At 47.9% G+C, this 5775-nt stretch overlaps 1 protein-coding gene across 16 annotated transcripts in view; it reads left to right on the top strand.

Annotated features, from left to right (window-relative positions):
- The first annotated feature begins 169 nt into the window (after positions 1-169).
- BACH2 (BACH transcriptional regulator 2) overlaps positions 170-5775 on the top strand; it is a 186324-nt gene continuing 180718 nt past the window's right edge. For 11 of the 16 annotated variants that reach the window (XM_085576465.1, XM_021545448.4, XM_085576467.1 and 8 more), the window contains exon 1: positions 202-751. The gene's annotated coding sequence lies outside the window, so the exon portion shown is untranslated. Of the gene's footprint in view, positions 752-4644; positions 5570-5726 lie in introns of those variants that run through there. The other 5 variants (XM_085576457.1, XM_085576463.1, XM_085576466.1 and 2 more) reach the window with 4 other exon arrangements.

Raw genomic sequence — 5775 nt, 5'->3', positions numbered from 1 at the left:
GCGGGCGTAGGCGCGGCGGCGGGCGCTGCGCCGTTGGCGTAGCGTTGTTGTGAATGGAGCGCGCGGCGGGGCGGGGAGGGTGACGTCAGCCTGCGAATGTCAACAATGTAGCGATTGAGGGGCGGGGGCGGCGCCGGGCCGGGGCGCGGGAGGCGGCGGCGGGCGGCGGAGCCGGGCAGCAGCAGCGGCAGCGGCCGCGGCAGCAGCAGCAGCACAGCAGCGCCGCCTTCTCTCCTCCGCCTCCACCGGCCGGGCTGCCACCGCCGCCGGCCCCGGGTGCCGCTCCGGCAGCGACACAGCCGCCGCGGTGCTGCTCCCCCTCCCCCCCCCGCTCCGCCGCCCGCCCTCTCTCCCACCCGCCCTCCCTCCGCTGCGGCTTTCTCTCCTCCTCCGGCCCCCCTGCCAGCCCTCCCCTCCTTCCCTCCCTTCCCCCTTTATTTTTCTCCGCAAGACTTTGGCTCTGGAAACAGCTGGTTCAAAGCAATCGCCATGTGATGATCGTCTGGGTCGGGTTTTTTTTTTTCATTTGGGGGGGGGAGGGTGCAGGTTTCTGACCGCAGAGAAATACTAATAAGAATTTCCGAAACAACAGCAGCAGCAACAACAAGAGCAACCTCCCCCTTCCCCAAACCTCCTCAGCCGTAACAGCCCCCCCACCCCCGGGCCCACTCCACCCCGCCCCACTGCCTCTCCCACCTCCCTCCCAGGCTGCAGCGAGAGGGGCGACCCCCGAAAGTTGCGCGGAGGCGAGGTGAGTGCGCCTGTTCCGCGGCTCGGCAGCCCCGCCGGGAAGGGCAACGGGCGGGAGGGGGGCGAAGTTTGGGGGGAGGCTGGCCGTGCGTGGGGGGGGGTAGCGTGGCTTCTCCCCTTCTCCTCCTCCTCCTCCCAAGCACAGCAGCTGTTGCGCGGGGTCAGGCGGGGGGCTGCACCCCCGCCCCCGGAGCTCCGCGGGCTTTGCAGGCGCGCTTAGCGCTTATTCCTTAAAGTGGGAAATACGCGCGTTGCGTAACGGGGAGTGCGCGGCGGGCGCGCGTGTGTCCGTGCGCGCTCTCCGCTCCCCTCCGCGCTGCCTCGCACGGGCGGGACCCGGGCAGCCCCTCCGCCGCGCCCGGCGCCGCGGCCACCTGCACCCGCGTCCCGCCGCGCCCCCGCTGCCCCCGGTCCCGTGGGCTCGGGGAGGGATGCGAACTCCGGTAACAGTTTCTAGGATCCTTAAGGCGCGGCGTGCGGGCAGGGCAGCGCGCCGCGGAGACGCTGGCTGTCATGAAAGAGGCTAAGTGTGAAACCGTGCCTCTCCTTTTGTGGAGCGGGCTATTTTGGTCATGCAGCGGGTGTCTCGCTTAAATCGCTTCAGTTGCCGTGAGATCATTGTGCCCTTGTTATTGAAGCTCCGGAGTAAACCCCGGGTTTCAGTCTTTACTAATAAACGTGAGGCAGGGACGACATCTGATTAGAAATACTCCTTAAGATGTTGGAAAGACTGGGAAATTACAGCGTTCCTGTTTATTCTTGTTGAAGCCGTGTCAGTGTTTTCGTGATGAAAGCCCGTTTTCAGAGACTTTGGAACTGTCGCTAAACTTGTGCATATTTTAATTTTTTTTTTCTGAGGCTCGAGCTGAAAACAAGTTGGGTTTTATTTTTTTGGTTTTTTTTTTTGAGCTGGGAATTGTCTGAGATTCTGTCGTAGCTAGTGGAATGCTCTGCAGTTTGGGGAGGGTGGTGATGCTTGGGTAAATTGACTTTTTTAGATATGTAAATACTGAAATCTGAGATAATTGCTGAGATGAGATGGGTAGAATAAAACGATAAGGTGGTGTGTTAGGCTTTTACTGCAACAGCCCCATAGACAACAGATCTAAACCACTGTTCTAGGAGCTTTACATGTGACAAATAGAAATAAAATTCCACCTCACATGTGGGCTTGCTCTTTTAAAAGCCTTGTTGCCTTTTGTGTCCACCCGCCTGCCCCCTGTCACTGGGATCTGGACAGCTGTGCAGCAGAATGGATCGGCGTTGTACTTCCCTGCCGTGTGCTGAACCTGAGCTTTCAGCGTTGCTTTTCACATTTGACCCTTCAGCTTCAAAGGCTGTTCTGAAGGTGCTCTGCAAGGAATGGAAGGAAGCCGTGACTAATTGGAAAAGTAGAGAACTGAAAAATCAGGATCATAGGTCTAGTTTTCTTGTTAGTTTCCTCTGTAACGCCGGGTGAGCCACTCGAACAGATGTACACTAGTACACAGCTGCCAAGCGGGCAAGAGAGGTCCCTAGTGATTTTGGAGATAGGGTTCTCAGGATATTTAGTGATCTTTTGCAGAAATGCTACAGAGGAGCAGAGTGTGCATTTCTGGGCAATGCTGGACAACGCTGCTGTGAGACCTGAGGTTAAACAGATACAATTTTTTTAAACTTTTACCGTTGTGGAGGGTAGATGGGGAAGATGCACACAGTGAATAGATGATTAATGCACATGCTGACAGATGTGTTAATCAACAGCAATTGTTTATGTTGAAGTGTCTCACACTGGGAAACAGTTCTAGGGCAGGTACTCCTAGTCTTTTTCTGACCCAGAGGCACATCTGGAGCATCTGTTGGTGCGAATGTGCATGCTGGCAGATTGCTCTGGTGATGTAGGTGGGATTCCTTCCTCTCTTTTCCTCTTGGCTTTCAGTCATTCATTTTGCAGCAAGAAAACATTGGCTGTTTGCTCTTTTGTGTTGGGGAGGAAGTTAGGCATAAAACCTGAGTTTATGAGGAGATTTTGGTAAATCTTTGACACTGGAGAAGTCTTCAGATACTCATTGAAATAATTAAGTCTCCATAATATATAGCAGTCTTACATACCTCTTTCTGCAAGTGCACAGTAAAAGACAAAGAGCTGAAAATAAAACCCTGTATAGATGACATGTAGTGTGGAATATGTGACAGAAGTTGCTTGCCTTTGCTTATTTTAAAACTTTTGTTGCTTGATTTTTCAGTTTGAAGTGACAGTTTTTCTTAATGAGGCTGCAGTGTGATTGCCTATTATTTTCTTCTAGGTTTTCTCTAAAGGTGTAGTGTAAAAAAAAAAAATCAGGGTGTTTTTTTTTAAGAATAGAAATAGATGTTTTGTCACTGTGACATTCTTTTTGGGTAGGGCTTCACATATGTGCAGATAAAGAAACTTCCCAGACCATAGCAAAGAGAGGTTTATGGCACTAAGCTGAAAAATGAGATGGGTAACATTAATATATGCAAAGTAATCTTTTCAGTAGTAATGGCGTTTTTATGTAATAAACTTGGTAAAATTGAATAGTATTTATTGTGTGACATGAACAGTGTCTCTTGTGGTTTTAATTTAGGTGGTATGAACATGGTTTATGTATTCAAATCAAAATGTGTATGCCTTTTTACTCAAAGGAATACTTTGTGAATGGCTTCTTAGTTTATGCTAAGAATGTACCTGCAGTGTTGAGCAGGTCTGACTTAGATTTGAAGGAATGCATGCTTCTTTCACCTCTGGGTCTGAATTTCCAGCTCAGTTCATTTTGGGTGTGATGCTTGTATATAAGGGTTTTCTGCGTTGAGCAGTTAGGGAAAATACACTAATCATTCCATTGATGTGCTGAAGAAAATTCAGGTTTAAACTTCATGCTTTCTCTGAGTTACTCCTGCTGCTTTCAGTGGTCCTGCAGACTCCATATGCTTTAAGAGAATGTGTAGAGTGTTGTTCTCATACTGCAGTTCTTCACTGATATTTGAACAGGTGCCCAAATGATTTTGTTGTAGTTTTGGGCAGTAGAGTTCTACTCCCAGTAACTCCTGATTTCCAGAATAGTGCTCAAAGTACTCATTCAGATTGTTACAAAAACGGTCATCATTCCTTTAAATGCAGCCAAAAGATACTAACCTTGGCAGCTGTCTGAATATTACACATTTATTTGAAGCTTGCATCAAGATGTTAAATGTATGAATATAGCCAGCTGAGTTGCAATGTGCTCATCTTGCTTTTTAGATAGGCAGAAACATCTTTGTAGTGGATTGAAAAGAGCACTGCATATATGCCACTCTTAGACTATGAATTACAATTTTAAAGCAGGCAAGCGGAGAAATGTATACAAATGCTGCCTCTATGACCAGTGATGGACTTGCATCTTTTGAGTTACTAGAATTAATGATCAAAGAGCAACCACATGTTCAGAACAGGCAAAAAAAAAAAAAAAAACCAAAAAACAACCCACCAGGAATGAGGGCATAAGTTTTGGGACAGCCCTTAATGCTAAAAGTTCTGATCTGTCAAAAATTGGGCTCAGAAGACTCCTCTGCTCAATTGTATTGATCTTCATGGAAAAGGAGCCGCAGCAACAATCTGAAGAACACCACCTGTGCTGCACTGGCATCTCAGCAGATCAATAGATGTGTCCCTGTTTAGCTTGAAAAAGACTGTCTATAAAAGCTTCTAATACAGTAAGGGCTGAACTGCAGCTCCTGTGTGTAACCCCTCAGCCCTCGCTGACTTCTCTGTCTGCTCCCCCTTTGCTTTTTACACGTGCTGCTGCAAACCTGCCCTCAGAGCCAGCTGGGACATTTCAGATTCAGTGCTTTAAAGGAGATGGAAGAGGTGGTGCAGGTGGTGGTTGCAGGGGCAACAGACATGGAGACGTGAGTTATGCCTTTTTTTTTTTCTTTTTAATTTGAAAGGTGACCTAAAATGGTCAGATCCTCCCAGATTTATTCCTAAGACCTATCATTTGCATACAACTGTCTCTGCTCTCAGCTGAACAAGATGTTTGAAAAGCTATTAGGAACTAAAACCAAGGGAATAAGGGAATTTCCAGTTTATCCCTAGTAAGAGTTGAAACAGAAGCCTGAAGCTTTTTTTTTTTTTTTTTTTTTTCTTTCTCCTGAGTGTTGAAAACAAATCAGCTAGGCTGTGATGGGTAGATGGGGTTTGGTGCACAGGTTCAAAAGGAGACTCCCCACTAAGAAAAACAGGAACTCTGCTGCCTGTCACCACGCAGGGCTTCTGGGCTGTGGAGCAGCAATTTAGTTTTTTGAAGAGGAAAAGCAGCTTAAATAAACAAAATGACCCTTGAGACTTAATCACAGCTACTTATTATAGCTGACATTCACTGAGGGCTTCTTTTTCCTTTTTTTTTCTTCTTTTTTCTTTAGCAATCGCTTTAAAATTTAAACCTGAACTAGGAAAACAGGAACTGTAGGTGTAGTGGTGTTCCTTCGCCCCGATTTGCATGCAGGCTGTTTTTTATGTAGCGGGTAGGTGTGTTCGGTGTGTGTGCGAGCAATTGGACGTGTCAGCAGTTTCCTACGAGCCGCTCTTGCTGACTCACGTGTCTGGTGCAGCTTGGAGCTACCCTGGCTATAAACTATCCACAATAGGAGGCGCGGGCAGAGAGACCGGCAGTGCCGAGCTGCTGTTCAAAGGTTATTTTCGGTTCTCCGGTCACTGCTTTGCTGTGGTTTTCTTCCCCAGCAACATCAAAACACACTGTTATTTCGCCAGGCTGCCATTCCTCTAGGTGCGGAGGGTGAAGTGGAAGTTCATTGTGCCGCTGCAGAGGTTGCGCTCCAAGTGCGTTCTGATGCTACTGATCAGCAAGCTAAACCTCTGGGGTTTAGGTGTTTTTGTCGGTGTTGTTTTTTTTCTTTTCTTTTGGTTTTCTCTCTTTTTTTTTTTTTTTTTTTGTTTACATAGTGATTGGGTTTTTTTGTTTTTGGTTTTTTTTTAGGTGACTGGGGTGTTACCAAAAAGTCCCCATAGCACCATTTGGAATTTGG

The sequence above is a fragment of the Lonchura striata genome, chromosome 3, assembly GCF_050655825.1.
Source record: "Lonchura striata isolate lonStrDom1 chromosome 3, ASM5065582v1, whole genome shotgun sequence".
Classification (NCBI taxonomy): domain Eukaryota; kingdom Metazoa; phylum Chordata; class Aves; order Passeriformes; family Estrildidae; genus Lonchura; species Lonchura striata.
This window is presented reverse-complemented; position numbering and strand designations above follow the sequence as displayed.